The sequence below is a fragment of the Apodemus sylvaticus genome, chromosome 2, assembly GCF_947179515.1.
Source record: "Apodemus sylvaticus chromosome 2, mApoSyl1.1, whole genome shotgun sequence".
NCBI classification, from domain to species: Eukaryota; Metazoa; Chordata; class Mammalia; order Rodentia; family Muridae; genus Apodemus; species Apodemus sylvaticus.
Window position 1 is genome coordinate 174,020,944 of NC_067473.1, and position 9,374 is coordinate 174,030,317.

Consider the following 9,374-nt stretch of genomic DNA (forward strand, 5'->3'; position numbering starts at 1 on the left):
GGCTTGCTCAGAATCCCTGCTTTCTTATAGAACCCAGGACCGCCAGCCCTTAGGATGACCCCACCCATAATAGGCTGGGCCTTCCCCATTAATCACTATTTGAGAAAATTCTCCACAGGCTTGCTTATAACCAGATCTTGTGAAGGCGTTTTCTCAATCAGGGTCTCCTCCTCTCTCATGACCCTAGCTTGTGTAGTGTTAATGTAAAGCCACACAATCCCTCCTCAAGAATAGCTCCCGGGACTTGCACCTACCATGTCCCCTCTCTTAAAGGCTCCACCTCCTCCCAAAAGCACCACTCTGGCGCCCAAACCTTCAACACCTGGGCAGCTAGGGAACACTCACTGTACAAACTATAGCACAATGAGGTACCAGTCACCATCTTTCCCATTGCTGTGGTTAGTGACCGTGATGATTCGCATGCACACCATCCTCCACAGACATGTGTGTTTGAATGACTGGTCCATGGCTGCTTAGGGGTTCTGCTTTGAGGAGTTGCTAGGATGGCAGGGGCCAGGGGCAGCCCCTCATCTGTACCCATTCCCCGTTCTAGCCTTGGGAGTCTGCTTCTTGTTTGACCAAGATGTAATCAAGCTGCCTCAAGTTCCCATGGCCATGGGAAGAGCCCTCCAGCATCTATACCTTCTTCACAGTACGGGCTTCATCCCCTAGATCTGCAAGCCAAAAGAAGTCCTCCTCCCTTCAGTTACTTCTTGGCCTAATGGATACTTCATAGACAGGACATCATAAAAGGTGACCATAGGGGCTGTGCTCTAACTGCCTTAATAATCAATTTCTTCTACCAGTTACTATTCTGATGGTGTAATACAAATCTCATGACCAAAAGCAATTTCAGGAAGAAAGAGTAATTTGAGCTTCTGGTTCCAGGGGGATAAAGTCCTTACGATGAGGAAGGCATGACAGAAGTTGCCCGAAGCAGAGATTCACATTATATCCACACACAGGAAGCAGGGAGACAAAACAGGAAGTAGAGAGAAGTAGAACCTTCTCTTCTGAAGGCTGTGCCAATAAAACAAATATTTTGTATTTCTTACTGGTTGGGGGGTGTGGAAAGGGAACTCTATTGTAGGTGTGAATCCACAAATCCCGCAGTACACCTTATGTGGGGAGCACAGGTAACCAATATCCATACAAATGTTCTGGTTTGGCTTCATTTTGCTCTTTGGACATTGGGTCTTAGATCGATGTGGTAGTCCGAATAGGTACGGCCACCATAGACTCATGTGTTTGAATCCTTGGCCCATAGGGAGTGGCACGATTAGGAGGTGTGGTCTCACTGGAAGTGTGTCACTGTGGGGATGGGCTTTGAGGTCTCCTATCTTCAAGCTACACCCAGTGTGGTACAATCTCTCCTGCTGCCTGTGATTCTGGGTGTAGAACTCTTTGCTCCTCCAGGACCATATCTGCCTGCACACTGCCAGGTTTGCCAGTGTAATGATAGCAGACTGAACTCTCAAACTGTAAGCCAGCCCCAATTAAATGCTTCCCTTTATAAGAGTTGCCTTGGTCACACTGTCCCTTCACAGCAATGAAACCCTAAGACAGTTACCAGGGAAACTGGGGCCTCCTCTGAATGTCTCGGTCTCACTGGTAGAAGACTTTGAGAATGGATTTGATAAAAATCAACCCAGAAGCTTCTAAGAGAAGGAAGACAGAGGAAAGGAAGAGACAGACACACCATGTGTTCGTAGTGACACAGGGGAAGGTGGGAAAATGACTTAGAAAAAGAGCATGACCAGGATGTCTGAAAACAGGATGGCCAAGTTTTGGCAAGAAGTTGAAAAAAGAAAAAAAGTTGGTTGGTATTTTTTGTTTTGTTTTGTTTTTGTTTTTTGTTGTTTTTTAGAAAAAAAGTTATACCTGTCTGAGTCAGGATTTAAAAAGATGGACAGACCTAACTGTTGGTGCCATAGCAACCACACAAGCGGGCAGGAATTCTGGGAAGGAAAAACGTATTCTTTTGGACAATGGCAAACATTTATTGGCACTAAATGGAACAAATATTTGTAAATACTCATTATCCCCCTTCCCCTCCCCCAATAGCCCAATAAACAAACATTAGCTAAAGTCACAACTGACTGGCCTGCTTAACACATTTCACTTAATCAAGGAACAAGGATGACGACAAATGGACATTATGATTATATATCAGGAAAAACAACAGTAAAGGGTCACAGTTCAGCCCAAGACCCCCACAGTAAGCACAATGAAAAGGTTGGAACTTCTACTGGCAGTCAGTTGACAGATTATCCACTAAAACACCAATTAGCTAGTATCTTTCTCACTACCAGTTACAAACATATGCTAAGCTTGTGTCTTTAAAGCTACGTAGTTTCTAATACTCGGCAGTCTGCTCTTTAGCCATCTTCCTCTGGAGGAGTGAATCAGCCTGTCTTCTTATGCACCACCATCACCCTTTGAGAGACCTGTTGGTCTGTTCTTAGACAATATTGATTCTTATCTGCCTGGAAGTACACCCTGGCCTTGCCTTTCACTAAGGTGGCACTGATCTGCATGATGATCGATTCTACTGAGTAGGCGCTGCTCCAGCCCATTTCTGTGAGCAGTTCCATACACAACGCCCCTCCCAACAAAACATGCCCTCCAGAGAGAACAGGCAATTCAACATGAATGGAGGAGCAAACGGAAACTTATCTTTGAAAGAAAAGTTAAGCAAAATAAAGTCTATGCCTTCCTTTTCTTTCAAGAGCTGAAGGTCTCTGTACAAGGGACTATCAGGGTCAACCTTCTTCAGTTTAACGTGCCAATCATATAAACTGTTGTTTATCAGTTCCACGGAATAAGTCCCAGATTTGTAACACTGCGATCTGTAGATCTCTGAGTTCTTTCATAAGTCTATTTGAGGCCAGCTGTGATCCAGATGTGGTACCACTCGAATGAGCTTTCCATAGGTTAGTCTTGATATTCCTTAACATTGCCAAATGCTCTTCCTCAAGCCCGTCATCATCTGACTTTTTCTCACTACTTCTCTCTTCTACTTTCAGCTCATAATGATCCAGGTCTTACAGCCACTTGGCTGCACCTTCCTCTTTTGAAGGCACCTCTATGATGGTGGTGCCAGAGGGTCGGGGAGCGGCTGGTCCAGTATGTCCACATCCAGGTGCTCACGCACGTTATATAAGTTGCAGAGTTCACGGATCAGCCATCTGATCTGCTGACAAAGCGAACTTTGGGGCTCTGAATGCAGTCTTTTCAGGATAGATGTGAGATCTGGATTGTCAGAGGCCACAAACCATATCGCAGATGAAAATGGGTAGGACCCAGGGATGGTACAGTACAGGGTGAGCTGTGGTGGCGAGGATGGGGTGCCCGCTGGCCCTGGTGGCAACAGAAACTGACACTGCAGTTCATCCATGTCCCAGCTCACAATGCGCAGCTGCTCATGGTCCTTGTGGAAGAGGGACGCTAGGAAATCCAGCTCAGCCATATGCCCTATCCACAACCTTCCTCTCCGGTCCCTCTCCATCCGGTCCCTCTCCATCTGGTCCCTCTCCATCCGGTCCTTCTCCATGAGCATGGAAGTGAAGCTGTCCCGCAAGACACCTGCTCAGAAACATACTGTCTTAGAAAGGGATAAATATTCTCGCCACCCCTTTAACATGGAGAATCCGTCTTCCCGAGAGGTTGTTGCTTAGCCAGGCTAAGCCAGAGGCCAGCCCAACTGGTTGTGGTGTCTCCACACAGGCTGAGATTTCATTTTCTTATTTGAAAAATAAAATTTAAAATAAAGCCCTTAATTGGGGCTGAGTTACAGTGTCAGAGGTCATAATATTGTTTTCATGGCGGGGAACACAGCAGCATGGAAGCCAGTGAGGCGAGGAGGAGGAAAAGGAGGGGCAGGAGGAAGAGGAGGAGGAGGAAGAGAAGGAGGAGGAGGAAGAGAAGGAGGAGGAGGAGGAGGAAGAGGAAGAGGAAGAGGAGGAAGAGGAAGAGGAAGAGGATGGGAGAGACTGGCTGAAATGGGCTTTTGAAAAAGCAAAGCGAGCCTGGTGGTGGTGGGGCACACCTTTTATCCCAGCACTTGGGAGGCAGAGGCAGGTGTATTTCTGAGTTCAAGGCCAGCCTGGTCTACAGAGTGAGGTCCACGACATCCAGGGCTATACAGAGAAACCCTGTCTCTGGGAGGGGGGGGTAGAAGGAGGAGGAGTGGGAGGAGGAAGGAGAAAAGAAGAAGCAGAAGAAGAAAGAAAAAAAGAAAAGAAAAGAAAAGAAAAGAAAAGAAAAAGTAAATACAGGTAAACAGGTAGAATCCCTTAAAAAGGAAACACAAAATCTTTCAAAGAATTACAGGAAAACACAACCAAACAGGTAAAGGAATTGAACAAAACCATACAGGATCTGAAAGTGGAAATAGAAACAATAAAGAAATCATAAAGGGTGGTAACCCTGGAGATAGAAAACCTAGGAAAGATCAGGAGTCATAGACGCAAGCATCACCAACAGACTATAAGAGATAGAAGAGTGAATCACAAGTACAGAGGACACCATATAAAACATTGACATAACAGTCAAAGAAAATGAAAAATGAAAAAAAAACATCCTAAGCCAAAACATCCAGGAAATCCAGGACACAATGAGAAGACCAAATCTAAGGATAATAGGTATAGAAGAGAGCCAGTAAAATCTTCAAAATTAGCCAGGCGGTTGTGGCACATGCCTTTAACCCCAGCACTTGGGAGGCAGAGGCAGGCAGATTTCTGAGTTCCAGGCCAGCCTGGTCTACAGAGTGAGTTCCAGGACAGCCAGGGCTATACATGAGAAACCCTGTCTCGAAAAACCAAAAAGAAAAAAAAAATCTTCAAAATTACAGAAGAAAATTTCTCTAACCTAAAGAAAGAGATGCCCATAAACATACAAGAAGCCTACAGAACTCCAAATAGATTGGAACAGAAAAGAAATTTCTCCTGCACATAATAGCCAAATAGCAAATGCACTAAACAAAGGAAGAATATTAAAAGCAGTAAGGGGCTGGAGAGATGGCTCAGTAGTTATCAGGACTGACTGCTCTTCCAAAGGTCCTGAGTTCAAATCCCAGCAATCACATGCTGGCTCACAACCATCCATAATGAGATCTGACACCCTCTTCTGGGGTGTCTGAAGACAGATACAGTGTACTTAGATATAAGAAGTAAATCTTTAAAAAAAAAAAAAAAAGCAGTAATGGAAAAAAGTCAAGTAACATAAAGGCAGACCTATCAGAATTATACCAGACTTCTTACCAGAGACTATAAAAGCTAGAAGATCCTGGGCAGATGTCATACAGACCCTAAAGAACACAAATGCCAGCCCAGGCTACTATACCCAGCAAAACTATCAATTACCATGGACAGAGAAAACAAGCAATTCCATGGGAAAACCAAATTTACACAGTATCTTTCCACAAACCCAGCCCTACTAGGATAATATATGGAAAACTCCAACACAAGGAGGGAAAATACACCCTAGAAAAAGCAAGAAAGTAATCTTCTTTCAACAAACCACAAAAAAAGATAACCACACAAATATAATTCCACCTCTAACAACAAAATAACAGGAAGCAACAATCACTAACGGCAGGCCGAACTAAGGAAATGTTCAACATCCTTAATCCCATTGCTGGTGGGATTGCAAGCTGGTAAAACCACTCTAGAAATCAGTCTGGTGGTTCCTCAGAAAATTGAACATAATATTACCTGTGGACTCAGCTATACCACTCCTGGGCATGTAACCAAAAGATGCTCCAACATATAATAAGGACGCATGCTCTACTATGTTCATAGCAGCCTTATTTATAATAGCCAGAAGCTGGAAAGTACCCAGGTGTCCCTCCAAAACGGAGTAGATACAGAAAATGTGGTCATTTTCACAATGGAGTTCTACTCAGCTATTAAAAACAATGAATTCATCAAATTCTTTGGCAAATGGATAGAATTAGAAAATATCATCCTTTAAAAACAGCGAAAAAAAAATATCATCCTGAGTGAGGTAACTCAGTCACAAAAGACCACACATGGTATGCACTCACTGATAAGTGAATATTAGAAGACAAAGAGCATGGAATACCCAAGATAAAACTCATGAACCACATGAAGCTCAAGAGGAAGGAAAACCTTCCTCAAGTGGATGTTTCAGTCTTACTTAGAAGGGGAAACAGAATAATTAAGGGAGGTAGAGGGGGGAAGGGATTTGGGAGAAAGAGAAGAGGGGGAGGGGAAAAAGAGGGGAAGAATCAGATATGGGAGGAGATGGCAGAAATACACAGAGGGTCAGGAAAATGAACAGAAGTGTGTAGCAGTGGGGCATGGAAACTGGGGGAGAACACCAGAAAGTCCCAGACACCAGGAAACAAGAGGCACCGAGGAATCCAGGGGTGACATTAGTTGAAATATCCCACAAAGGGAATAAGAACCTGTAGAGACCATATCCAGAGGTTAGGCATAGCCCCCGCCCCCAGTTGAGGGATGGGGCCACACACTCAGCTCCAATATTTTAACCCAGAATTGTTCCTGTCTAAGGGAAATACAGGGACAGAGAGGGGAGCAGAGACTGAAGGGAAAGAAAGGCCATCCAGAGACTGCCCCACCTGGGGATCCATCCCACATAGAGACACCAAACCCAGACAATATTGCACATGCCAAGAAGTGCTTGCTGACAGGATGCTGACACAGCTGTCTCCTGAGAGGCTCTGCCAGATCCTGACCAACAGAGATACTCACAGCCAACCATCAGACAGAGCACAGGGACCCCAATGGAGGAGTCAGGGGAAGAACTGAAGGAGCTGAAGGGGCCTTGTCAGGCATCAAAGGGAGGGGAGGCCCCTGGTCCTGTGAAGGCTCGATGACCCCATGTAGGAGAATGCTAGGGCAGTGAGGTGGGAGTGGGTAGGTGGGTGGAGGAGGCACCCACTTAGAAGCAGGGCAAAGGGGGAAGAGATACGGGGTTTCAGAGGGAGAACAGGGAAATGGGATATTATTTGAAATGTAAATAAAAATTTTTAAAACTTTGCAAAAAACCTAAATAGCATAAGATACTGGCATAAAAATTTTTAATTATACTATAAATTTTATAGAATAAATAACTTAGAAAAAAAAGATTGTCACAGGTAGAAAGATTTCTAAAGAGTTGGCAGCTTTGTTGTAAGATCTGGCTTGTAAAGACTTTGTACATAGGTAAGAAAATAAAATTGGACTGGAGAAATGGCTCATGGGTTAGGGGTACTAACTGCTCTTCCAGAGGTGCTGAGTTCAATTCCCAGCAACTACATGCTGGCTCACAGCCATCTGTGATGGGATCTGATGCCCTCTTCTGGTATTTCTGAAGACAGCTACAGTGTACTCATTTCCATAAAAATAAATAAGTAAATCTTTTTTAAAAAAAGAAAGTTACCGCGAGGGTTGGTGGCTAATGACTGTAATCCCAGTGATCTGGGAGGCAGAGGCAGGTGGATTTCTGAGTTCTAGGCCAACCTGGGCTACAGAATGAGTTCCAGGACAGCCAGGGCTATAAAGAGAAACCCTCTCTCGAAAAACCCAAATCTAAAAAACCACAAAAAACAAAAAAAGAAAGAAAGTTACCTCACTGAGCTAGCAGGTTTTTATGTCAGTACACACCTCTCCCATCGGCATTGGTAAAACATAATAGATAATATAATGGTTACACATTACACGAAGGCTCTGGAGAACAACTGCTGTGATGGAAGACCATGGCCCAAAGCTGCTCGCTCAGGAAGGAAAGGGTTCCTGTCACTCACAGCTCCACACGACAGTTCATCATCAAAAGCAGGGGAGTCAGGAACTCACACAGGGCAGGAACCTGGAGACAGGAGCTGACACTGACAGCACTGTCACTGCTCACTGGCTTGCTCCCCATGGCTTGCTCAGCCTGCTTTCTTATAGAACCCAGGAGCACCAGCCCAGGCCATGGCCCCGCCCTCAACGGCTGAGCCCGCCCACTTCAATCACTAACTGAGAAACTGCTTTACAGGCCTGCACTCAGCCTGAGCCTATGGAGGCATGGTCTCCATTGAGGCTTCCTCCTCTCTGATGACTGTAGATTGTTTCCAGCTGACATAACTAACCGGGACAGCTGACCTCTTGTCAGGTTGATACACAAACACATCACTGTTAAGCCACAACCTTTTCCTTCTTGTTCATTCCCAAGATGAACACATTCATAAAGGCATCACAATATAAAACCCTGGTGGTTTGAATGAAAAAGGCTCCCATAGGCTCTTAGGGAGTGGCAGTATTCAGAGGTATGGTTTTGTTGCAGTGGGTGTGGCCTTGTTTGGGAAGTGTGTCACTGGAGGTGGGCTTTCAGATTTCATATGTTCAAGCCAGGCCCGAAATCACTCTCATTCCTGCTGCCTACAGACCCCTGTGTAGAACTCTCCACTCAATCTCAACACTGTTTCTGCCTGGGCACCACTATGTTTCCCAACATGACGATAATGGGATAAACCTCTGAATCTGTGCACCAGCCCCAATTCAAAGTTTTCCTTCATGGCTTACTGTGGACATAGTGTCTCTTCATAGCAATAAAAACTCTTTTAAGACTAACATTTTAAAAACTTGGAATGTCCAACAGCCTTACAAATTCACCACTTTAAAGGTTATCTCTTAAAAATATATATATCCAGTCTCTTTTAAAATCCAAATAATCTGTAAGATTAAAAAAATGATCTAAGATTAAAGTCTCTCAACTCTGGGCTCTTGTAAAATCAAAACTAAATTAAGTGCTTCAAGAGAGAAAAAAGCAGGGCACCATCACAATATGAACAAAGCAAAATCAAAACTTTAATAGTATAAATAACTCAGTGTCTAGTATCTGAGAGTCACTCACAATCTCAGCTCCTCTGAGGGGCTTGGGACCCTTCTCTGCCTCTGCTCTCTGCAACACACACAGCTTGTCTTCCTGGGGCAGCTACTGCTGTTCTGGGCAGTCACTCCATGCCCACCCCATGGGGCTGGAATCTCCAAAATGCTGGAATCTTCTGCTGCACTATCACCAATAGCCTCACAGCACCAAGCCTCGACTTCTGTGTATCCTCCTGTATCCTGGGGCTTCTCTTGCTGCGCTTCCCTTTATGGCCTCTCCCAAGGGCAAACCTCAGCTGTTCTCCATGACCCTTCCTGCCTTCAAAACCAGGGCCACCTGGGTGACTTAAACCAAATTCAGCTGCTATCACAAGGCAGCACAAACTTGGACACTTCCTGATCCCAACTTCTGTGTGCCAGGATAAGGAGATTTCACCCCAATGGTACCAGCCACTTCTTAACCATAGCTGATTCTTCAGCCCTAGCTGACCAACACCCACTGTCTCAGCAAAACAAACATTTTACTTTAGAGGTTCT

At 44.8% G+C, this 9,374-nt stretch overlaps 1 pseudogene; it reads right to left on the minus strand.

The window, feature by feature from the left end:
• Positions 1-2,084: 2,084 nt before the first annotated feature.
• On the minus strand, positions 2,085-9,055 carry LOC127677725 (ubiquitin-conjugating enzyme E2 Q2-like; annotated as a pseudogene).
• Positions 9,056-9,374: the final 319 nt, after the last annotated feature.